The sequence below is a fragment of the Colobus angolensis genome, unplaced genomic scaffold (assembly GCF_000951035.1).
Source record: "Colobus angolensis palliatus isolate OR3802 unplaced genomic scaffold, Cang.pa_1.0 Scaffold59, whole genome shotgun sequence".
Taxonomy (NCBI): domain Eukaryota; kingdom Metazoa; phylum Chordata; class Mammalia; order Primates; family Cercopithecidae; genus Colobus; species Colobus angolensis.
This window is the reverse complement of record NW_012119487.1, coordinates 6,980,107-6,991,272: the sequence shown is the minus strand read 5'-3', so window position 1 is coordinate 6,991,272 and position 11,166 is coordinate 6,980,107. Positions and strand designations below refer to the sequence as shown.

General features: G+C 40.4%; 1 protein-coding gene across 3 annotated transcripts in view; it reads right to left on the bottom strand.

Annotated features, from left to right (window-relative positions):
- PAPPA2 (pappalysin 2) overlaps window positions 1-10,398 on the bottom strand; it is a 417,104-nt gene extending 406,706 nt beyond the window's left edge. For 2 of the 3 annotated variants that reach the window (XR_001004080.1, XM_011962377.1), the window contains exon 1: window positions 10,161-10,398. The gene's annotated coding sequence lies outside the window, so the exon portion shown is untranslated. The remainder of the gene's footprint in view (window positions 1-10,160) is intronic. The other variant, XM_011962378.1, reaches the window with a different exon arrangement.
- Between the last annotated feature and the right edge of the window lie 768 nt (window positions 10,399-11,166).

The following is an 11,166-nucleotide window of genomic DNA, read 5'->3' as shown; positions in this document are numbered from 1 at the left end:
ATAATAATAATAATGAAAGAAAACAGTTTGGAAATTTCTAACAAAATTAAACATACCCTTACCATACAATCCAGCAATTACAGTTTTTGGTGTTTACCCAAGTTACTGTAAAACTTACAGCTACACAAAAATGGGCACACAGATATTTGTAGCAACTTTATTCACAATTGCCAAAATTTTGCAGCAACCAAGATATCTTTCAGTAAGTGAAATAAACTATGATAAATCCAGACAAGGTGATATTATTCAGCGCTAAAAAAGAAATGAGCTATCAAGCCACAAAAGACATGAAGGAAACTTACATGCATTTTACTAAGTGAAGCCAATCTGAAAAGGCTGTATATTGTGTGATCTCAATTATATGACATTCTAGAAAAGGCAAAACTATACAGTAAAAAGATAAGTAGTTGTCAGGGGTTAGAAGGACAGAGGTTAGGAGGAGGGAAGGATGAATAGGTGGAGCATAGAGAATTTTTAAGGCAGTGAAACTATTCTGTAGGATACTATAATTGTGGATACATATCATTATGAATTTCAAAATCCATAGAATGTACAGCACCAAAAGTGAACCCTAATGTAAACCATGGACTTTGTGTGATAATAATGTGCCATTGTAGGCTCATCAATTGTAACAAATGTTTTGCCCTGGGGTGAAATGTTGACAGAGAATTGGCATATATGTGGGGAAAGGGAGTATGTGGGAAATCCCTGTACCTTGTGCTCAATTTTGCTATTAATGCAAAACTCCTCGAGAAAATAAAGTTTATTTGAAATTTTTGAAACAATAAATCACAAAAAGTAGAGGCAAATGCAGAGAGAAAATTTAAAAATGTAACCCTTAGTAATCATGTTGGTGGTAGTACTACTAATATTACTGTTCTGAACCTGTTATGTTTGTAAAAACCTATCACACAAAAGTTGTATTGGAAGTTTCAAAATGAGCTCATAAGTTTATATTTTCTCTAAAAATATATAGATATATCCTAGCTCTGCCCACTGAAAAGACCTGGAAACAATGATCAACACAATCGGGATAAACACACTTTGTGCCTAGATTGTGGTTTCTAAGTACCATTTCCCATTAAAAGAAACGAGGGACTCTTGAAGAAATGGCAGATTCCATGTTTGGGGCAGAAAATATACAAGATGAGCCTAGACTGACTTGTCATATGAGATAGCAAAGAAGCTATCAAAGACTACAAGGATCATGTGAAAAGGATTCAAATGCCAATGAAAGAAGCTCTCATTGGCCAAAGATGGGACAAATTGAACTGCATAAAGATAATGATTACAATCACTTGAAATCCACCAAATATGTTGCATACATACACAAACACATGGATACATGAGTTCATAATAATTGAGATAAAAATTAATCCTTGGAGGGTAAGATGAAACAGTCAATACCTTGCAAATGATTGAATAAAAGAATCAAGCCTTTATTGGCCTTTCCTATATGAATTGTAACACCAGTAAATCAAATAATAGATGAAGAGATGAGTATTTTTACAAAAATATTCCAATGAATAAGTAGAAAAGAAATAATATGCAATAATATTCTGCAGTCCACTAGGCATTGAGCAATCAATGTCTGCCAAGTCACAAAGAGAGACAACCAGACATTACATACTATCTGATGTGCCACCCATATCCTTGCCGAAGAGATAGTTTCATCAAGCCTCCAAATCCAGCTGCCAGTCTGCAGGAAATACAGAGGCTGGAGGAAATGCTGAATCACATCAGGAGCATCCAATCAGCAACATCCAGCCTACAAGAAACTCTACAGGTCAAATGCCCTGAGTAACAGATACATTGTACAGAAAAGAGAAGTTTGGAGGGGAAAACTATAGGTTTAAAGAGATTGAAAGGATATATCACAAGATTTTTAAATAGATAAAACTAAACTATAATATTTAGGGATGTCACTTGGGTGGTAAAACCACAACTAAAGTTGTGGTGAAAGAAAAGTGATTTTTATGGAAGTCAGTATATTACTTTCATGGGGAGGGAGGCAGAAATTGTAATTGGGACAAAGCACATGGGGGGCTTCTGATTTGGCTGACCAAGTTCTGTTTGTTTATCTGGTTGATGATTAACAGAGTGCTTGCCTTATAACAATCTATTAAGCTCTACACTTGTTTTGTTTGGTTTTCTATGTTTGTGTTTTATTTTATAATTTTTTTTACAAAGGCTTTAAACTTTAAAAACACACAGACACACACAGTGTGTTGAGGTCTCTGGAGAAGCTTCAAAGAGGTAGCATAGCCTGAATTCAGTCTTAAATGGCAAAGCAAATGAGAGTTGGGAATGAAAATTTAATTGACTTAGAGGGAAAGGAGTCCCTTTGAATCCTGCGTGAGCTACTCATCTTTCTGGTGGCAGCACCTCAAATCCCTCAAGCCCAAGCCAGTCAAGCTCAGAATCCACCATAATTTTCCTCCACTGAGCTTTGCTATTTTTTCACTTCCCCCATATGGGTTCTTGTTGTACCAAGTAACAAATACTTCCCTTCCTGTGTTCTTGATTTAAGGCATGAACCCCACTCATAGAGGCATATCACAAGCTATCACCCACTATCTGTAAAAGCTAGAGAAGATAAACCCTGGGTCCTAGAATCAATGGCTCCTTCACATTCTGAGGATGTGCTATTTGACCTGAGAAGCCACTGGGGACTTGGAACTAAAGCATGGGGCCAGCTCTTGCTCTCTTTCAACCTAAAACTAAAAAAAAAACAAAAAAAACACACAAAAATCCACTGACCCAAAGCAGTGGTCCCCAGATTAGAAATCAGCCCCAGCCACGATTAGAAGAGACGCCACTTGGAAAAGGCTGGCGCAAAGCTGATAAGCACAAAGTATTCTTGGAATTGTTGTGTTGTTTTTAAAATGATGGTGTTTTTATTTCACATTTTTGTTGCTTCTTGTCCATTTTCACTGGGAGTTGAGTATTTCTCCGAATTTTCCTTTTCGTTGCCCTCAGGGAGATGGAGTCTTTCTTCAGGAAAGCATTCTTTCCTCCAATTAGTTCTATTTTCCTTCTCTAGGAGTGTTCCATGCAGTCTAGAGTCAGCCTAACTTCTGGCTGGTGTCTACTGGCCTGATCACTCCTCTCCCCTGGATTGAGAACACGTCCTTCTGATCTGCCTTTCCAGCTTTTAGGTCTAGAAAGGCTAGGTGAAAAATGTGGATGGATGAGGAGTCATCTTCACCAGGAACTAAAGGAAGGAGACTGTTTTACACAACTGTCCATTGAGGTGAGGACAGAGGTGAGAATTCTTACCTTTTTGTCTATGTGGCCTCTGATAAACAGAGAAATAGCTGAAAATAGATGCCCACCAGGGGAAAATAAGAATCAGCCCAAGCTGCTTATTCTCAGTGTCCAGAGTTCCTGGCTTAATTCTGTGATTATGTGAGTGAGCCCCACCAGTAAACCCCAGACCTTCACCACTGTGAACCTTCTCGCTTGGAGAAGGAGGCAGGTGATTTTCTTGACATATTAGTGTGAATTTCTGTTCCTATTTGCAGTTCGAGACTTAACTTAACTGAACGTTTTGTTTCCTGTTACAGAAATTCCATCATGTTTTCTGGACAGTATTTTGGAAGGCAAAGTCCCTTCCTCGACCCCATAAAAATCCCTATCAAGTTGTTGGCAGCTTCCTCTGCAAAGGCATGTAAGGAGTATCAATATGGAATGGGAACCAATGGCCAGCAGTACACATTTCAGCCCACAATACACATTTCACATGTTAGAGTGAGCAAAGAGCTCAGGGAGCCACGTGTCTGTGGCCCTGGAATGTGTACTGTGGGCTGTGGTGAAGTGTCTGATGCATCCCAGATGACAACTGCTGTGGACCCCTAAGGAGGGAGCAGGGGTGTGAAGTGACCCTCCTGTGTCTGGGAGGTAAGAGCAGAGTCTTGCTACAAAACAATCCAGAACTTTGGCCCAATGGATGTTATCAAAAGCAGTCACTGAGGCCAGTTGCCAAGAAATACCATAGTCAGTTTTCTTTGCCTTTTCTAGTGGCAGGTGTTCTCCCTAGTTGGATGAAAAGTATGCAACTGCTCACTTAATTCTGAAAGACAACAAGCACTTCCCAAGGCATCGCCCAAGCTGTGGTCCCCATTTCTGCCCATGGTGCTGTTAATCCTGGGCCATTTTCCATGTTCCACTCACAGGCATGTTGGTGGGGTACTAGAGGGGCGTGTGTGTTATAGCGTGTGCCTGGATTTCATGTTCAGTGGCACCCCACCCACTCCCTCTCCCAGAAATAGAAGAGAAAGCAAAGTGAGGGAGAGAAGAAGGGACTGGCGCATTCGATAGATACCACAGAGTGATCAGAAACTGTTTTTTTCCGGTAGAAAAGTATTTTTCCAACAATTAGGCTTAAGAGAAAGCCACAAAGACCTGAAGAAGGAAAAGCATTTTCTTACCCAAAAGACTTGGGCTTATCAAGGCAATTGAAGCAGCAAAAAATGTAAGTTATTGAGACCAATGCTCTTCCTTTCTTGTTGGCTGCCACCATACAAGCGACTGAGTGTATGAAAGCATTGCAAATATTTGGAGGCAGGATAGGATGGCAGTCAGCAACAGAGCTTGAAGTTGGAAATTCCAGGTTCGAATCCTGATTCTTCCACCTACCAGCTCTTACAAGTTACTAACATCTGGTGAGTGTTTAACGAAATAATGCATTTCAATTGCCAAAAACAGTACCAGAGAGGTAGTGTATGTTCCATAAACATAGTATTCTTATTTACTGAGATAAAACTTTTTAAAGCATATATGTCCCAAAGAACAAAGAGAAATCTTAGCATGGATCAACATTCCTCTGTCAGGGAAACTCTTCTTGAGAAAAGGCACACCTGGAAGCAGGAGGGGGAAAGGAGATAGGTACCTAAGTGGCCAAGTCAACCCCTGTGGCCAATGACTAGCCGCTTTTAAAATCAATGTGTGCCTTCATGTGAAAGATAAGGGAATATGAGGGTACACAGAGAGGGCCTTGTGCAGGAGATGCTGCACTCACACCTGCCTCTGAACTCCCTGATTCTTTCCATGCCCACCTCACATGCAGGAGGACTGGAGCTGAACTAGGTGAGTGAACCTCCCTGACCATTTTCCCAGTGCTTAGCTAGGAAGAATAGAGAAGAGATGGGACCATACACCTGGAAAGGTATCCATGAAGAGTTGGCAATGAGAATTTGCTCAGTTGACTGATGTGGCTGCCTTCCAAACTGATACCCCCTCCCTAGTTTTGGGTGGACCTAATGAGCAGATTTGCTTTTCCTGGTGCTGGTTAAACACCCAAATGCTCTTCCCACATCAACAAAGCCCCTAACTGAGTACAAAGGAAAAACAGTCTGAAGCTCTCCCATTAAAAGGATTTTGAGAGAGGAATGTCAGGGCCCAGAGACATCCAGGATGGAAGAATCTCAGAGGCCTGTGTTAAACATCACCTTCCTCTCTGGTGCTTACTCACATAGTCCAAATGTGAATTCAGCAAAACTAAGCTACTTGAATCCACAAACCTTCAGATAAATGGAGATTGCATTGTCTCCATCTATTGCATTTTGTCCACTTTATAATGGTCACCCTTGATCTCACACCCCTTACTGCCTCTCACTCTCCCCAGCCAGCCCCTCTTAGGTCTCTGCACGCAAATGCTATTCTTCATCTATTTATCAAATCCACTGTACGAGAGTGTCTTGATTTAATCTGCATTTTCAGCACCTAACACAGTTCCTGGTACATTGTAGTGACTCCACAAATACTCATCAAATGATTCATGAAGCACCAATTATGTGTCTAGCATCTCAGTAGTGAGGCCCAATTGAGAAAGTGGTTTGTACTGAAGTGCCAAACCTAGCTCCCCAAATTAGTGACTTTATAAACTGATAGATAGCAAGTACAACTTAGGACCATTTGTGAAACAGAGTGAAGTTAGCTAGCTCCACTGAGAATTGAACCCATCACTTTATCCTCCCTAGCACCTGGCCCTGTCAACTGAATAAATGAGGCATCCACTGCCCCTGATTCAACAAACAGCTGAGGTGACAAGACTCTCTTCCTTGCCCCAGAACCCATCCTTGTTACAGAGAGTCTTCCTAATGTGAAAGCAGCTTCTTAAAGTTCAGATGGGGAAGCTGAAGCTGACCTCCCACAAGGCAAGGGCTATTCTCTGTCTCCAACTAATGCAACATGCCAACACTTCTAACAATGAGAGTAAAACCTCAGAGAAAAACAACTGAAAAGAAAAGGAGGAGAAAAGCTCCTCAGCTTGCTTGAACTTACAATCGTGTGCCACACGTTTCTGTCAACAATGGACTGCATAAACAACCATGGTCCCATTAGATTATAACATTGTATTTTTACTATTCTTTTTCTGTTCGGTGGTGTTTAGTTACACAGATACTATTGTGTTTCAACTGGCACATTATACAGTACAGTAACATGTTGTACAGGTTTGCAGGCCCAATAAGCTGTGCCATAAAGCCTCAGTGTATAGGAGGTTATAGAGTGTAGGATTGTGTAACTGCACCCTGTGATGTTCACATGACCATGAAATCACCTAACAATGCATTTCTCAGAACAGATTTCCATCATTAAGCGATACATGACTGTTTTGCAGAATGGTTGGACCTCCCATATGGTCTCAGAGCTACAAAATACGATGTAGGATTTCTATGCAAAACAGGTGAGCCTAACACCAGAATTTCACTGTGGAGTCCCGGAGGAAAGTTGCCCTTAGCTCTGGAAATTCTTTTTCTCACTCCATGTTGCAGGGAATTTTTGGCTTTCCAAGATGACAAATCCCCTTTTGCACTGATCTGACCTTCAGTCTGTGCTGTGACAGATACACAGGGCCACTCCTAGGTGGGGTTCATAGCCCATGGCAAACCACATTGTTGTTCTCTGCACCTAGAAAGCCTTCATACCTCTCTCTGCTGCATAGATTCTGATTCATTCAAGGCTCACTCTCTCCGTAAGACCTTCCCTGATTTCTAAAGCGCTCACAAGATTCCTTCTTTTCTGACTCCCTGTAATATGTAAGTGTGGTTCCTCTTTTTCACACCATTTGGAACTTAGTCTCTTTTCATCTCACATAATATACTGATATTAATATTTAATATGATAACTTACTTGACCCAGGAAGGCCTGAATGTACCTGGAGGTAACTACTCATAAATTAGAATTGGAAGGGCCCTAGCCAATCAGACGATGGTGCTTGAAATTTTATCACTAGAATTATAGAAAGAGAAACAAAAATGACTGGACATTACTCACTCAGTCCAACCTCTTGCCTAGCACAAGAATCCTTCTACAGCAGCTTGGCTGATGTTCATTTGGCCTTTGCAGGAATTTTTCCAATTATAGGAATTTCATTTTCTTTGCAATAATTCATTCCCATATAGGACCTCATTAAGCTTCTATATGAAGTTTCTATATAGAAAATAATTCTTCAAGTTTGAAGCATTATTAAAGGTAATACCCTGCAGCAGAGATAACATGTTAAACACACATGTATTGTCTGTCACTTAGACCTAATTCTGCATGTTGCCTAATACATTTTTTAAAACCTGAGGCATTTAATAGATAACTAATTTATAGACAACTGAGAAAAAGTGGAGCACTCTGACAGGAGAGTGAACAAAAGGTCTGATAAGACAACTTATAAAAGACGTGATATACAGGAACAGAAAACCAGACACCACATGTTCTCACAAGAGGAAGCTAAATGATGAGAACACATGGCACACAGAGGGGAACAACACACACTGGGGCCTATCGGAAGGTGGAGAGTGGCAGGAGGGAGAGGATCAGGAAAAATAACTAATGGGTACTAGGCTTAATACCTGTGTGATGAAATAATCTGTGCAAAAAACCCCCCTGACACAAGTTTACCTATATAACAAACCTGCACATGTACTCCTGAACTTAAAAGTTAAAAAAAAAAGAATAGTCAGGATAGGCATGAGATTATAGTAGACAAGAAACAATAAAAAAGGTAATTTTGTATTAAATATTGAAGTATGAATTAAATTTCAGAGTTTGTGCAGCTTTTGAAAAGAAACAGATTATATATGTGCCCAATAAATATAGGAAAAAATGTATCTAATCTAACAAGTAATCAAATAAACATTGTCACCTGTCAACTTGGACAACCACTTTGAAAAATAAAATTAGCCAGTATAGGGAGACTTGTGAAACAGGGTCTCCCACTCACTACTGGTAAGAGTAAAAGTTGTTGCAGTCTTCTGGAAATGATTTGCATGTGTGTCATGCCTCTCTATACCCTTTTAACCAGTCGTTTTGCTTTTGGAAGTTTATCCTAAGAAAATAACCAAAGAAGCAGACAAAGATTTATATATAGGGATGTTCATCCAAGTGACATTTACCACAGCAAAAAGTTGAAAACAATCTAGATGTACCCCAAAAAATGGGAAGGAAGAAAATATATCATGTCACATCCATGTGACAGAATGCTACAAACACAGAACACCATGTTTTGGAAATTATTTTATGTCTTGGGAAATAGCAAATATGCAATTTTAAGTGAAAAGACAAGATTATAAAATTATATGTGCATTAGAATCCTACTTTTATTTAAAAATATAAATATGAATAATTCAAAGTGGAAACATCTATCCAGCAGTAACCACTATCCAGCCACCTATCTGGTGATAACCACTGCATTTGGATATTGGGATTATGGATTGTTTTATAGTTTCTTCTTCAAATTTTTCTCATAGTTATAATTTTCTACAGTAACTTCTATTACTTTTATAATTTAAAAATTATTTGTGTAATTTGGAGTGCTTTACAGTGAATTAGTTAAGAAGAAACTCTTCAAACTCCCAGTTAGCTAAGGCAGTGTTTAGCAGATAACTCTGTGGAGAGCCATGTCCAGCACCTGGGGTATTGCCTAAGCAAAGAGCTGGTGGCAGCTAGAAAGAGTTTGGGAAAAAGCTGTATCTTTTCATCTTTGTATCCCCAACACCCAATATCGTACCCCATCAGGACCAGATACATAATTTACAGGGCCTGGTGTAAAATAAAAATTCCAAACTTCTTGTTTGAGAAGTATTACAAATTTCAAGATGGTAATAGTGCATTGAACCAAGCACAGGGCCCTCCTAAGTGTAGGGCCCTGTGTGACCACACAGATCCCGCACCCATGAAGTGGGCCATACATTGTAGGTACTCAATAAATATTTGTTGAAAGGAAAGAAAGAATGAGTAAATAGAAGAAATACAAACAGACTTCTCAATTGTGCCCAATGGCAAAACTAGACTCAACAAGATTTGAAATTATGGGAGTGTTCTGTACTCCTAGAGGTTAAATTTTTTAAAAAGAAGAAGAAGAAATTATGGGAGAGTATGAGGTCATAGGCATAAGAAATCACTCTTCCAGAATTTTCCCAGTTTATATTCAAACTACACTGTCCTGTTGTCCTCAAAAATATATCTGTTAGATCATAGTCCACAGTTTCTATTTTTGATTTGGACAACATGATCAGTGCATCTATAGAAGAAATAAATATTATCACTTCTGTCTGTTCCAATAAGATATTTGGCTCAATTATATCCTCCCTCACTGCTTTCCCCTCAACCTACTTTTCCTCTCATAACCCTCTCTAAGCTTAGCAATAAAACTCTCCCTACCCATCCTTTCCTTCCTGCACCCCCCACACACTCATCCTCAGCACTCCCTCTGCCTTTAATGCCAGCCAAGCAGACACTGAACATGAGAAGGTGTCTGCAGAGGATGTGAATAACCCTCATCCTAATCCCCTCCATGATCTTCCTGCACAGGCCTGGATGAGACCCAGGAGAAGTGGAGTTGCCAGCTCACAGAAGCAGTTGCAGCCTAAAAGAAGACCAGGCAGCCAAAGGTTGTCACTTATCAAAGAAAAATGAGACAATTTGTTACAAGTTATTAGACTGGAGAAACTGAGCCATGAAGTAGGAGCCTGACCCTTGGATGGGAACAACAATGCTAAAGTGAGATGCTCATCCCTGCTTACAGGGCTGCGTCCCAGCGCTCTGACGCCGAAAGAGTACAAGAAGTCTAACACCCCCTGCCCAAGCCAAGTTAGCAAACGTCCAGCATCTTGTTCAGTTAGCAGACATGCTATGGTAATAGTAGTGACACCCCCAATACATGCCAAGTGTTTTGCTCCTTAATCACTGCCACAGACCATATGCCAATAGGTGGGCTTGGGGAGGTCCCCAAACACCAATAGGACCTCAATCCTGGCTGGCGTCCAGGCTCTTGACACTGTTGTGAGAAGGAATTTAAGGATGAGTTGGAAAATAGTGAAAGTGCAGAGATGTATCACAAAGCAAAAAGTACACACCCAAGAAAACGGAGTGTGTGCCTGCTCAAGAGAGAGAGTCATGCCCAGTGGGGTTCAGGGCTTCCATCTTTTTGAGTTTCTTTAACCAAGGGGTGGAATATTCATGAAGATTCCTGGGAAAAGGTGAACATTTCCTGGAACTGTGGTACCACCTATTTTTACACCAATTTGGGTGTTCCCGGACTATCATGGCACTGGTGGGTGTGTGATTTAGTAAGTTAACGAACATATAATGAGGTTATAGGTGAAACCCACGTCAAATCCAGCACTACATTGGTTCCAGTTGGTCTTAGCCAGCTTAGCCTACATCTGGTTTTCAGGATCTTATCAGCCCCTAGTTTATGCAGCTATTTCAACAATTTCCTTTTGCTAGTCATGTGAAACTGCTAACTGCTCCATTCTCTGGCTACCACCTGGTATTACCACTTGGTCCTTACAAGGACATGTGATCTAAGATAGGACAAGTATTCAATCCCAGTTTATAATTTAGGAAACTGAAACATCAAGAGGTTAAGTGAGGCCAGGCACAGTGGCTCATGCCTATAATCCCAGCACTTTGAAGGCTGAGACAGGAGAATCACTTGAGTTCAAGACCAGCCTGGGCAAGATAAGGAGAGCCCGTCTCTACAAAAAATTTAAAAATTAACTAGGTGTGGTGGTGCACACTTGTGGTCCCAACTACTAAGAAGGGCTGAAGTGGGAAGATTGCTTGAGCCTCAGAGATCAAGCCTGCAGTGAGCTTTGATCATACCACTGCACTCCAGCCTGGAATATAGAGCAAGACTCTGTCTCAAAAAAAAAAAAAAAAAAAGGA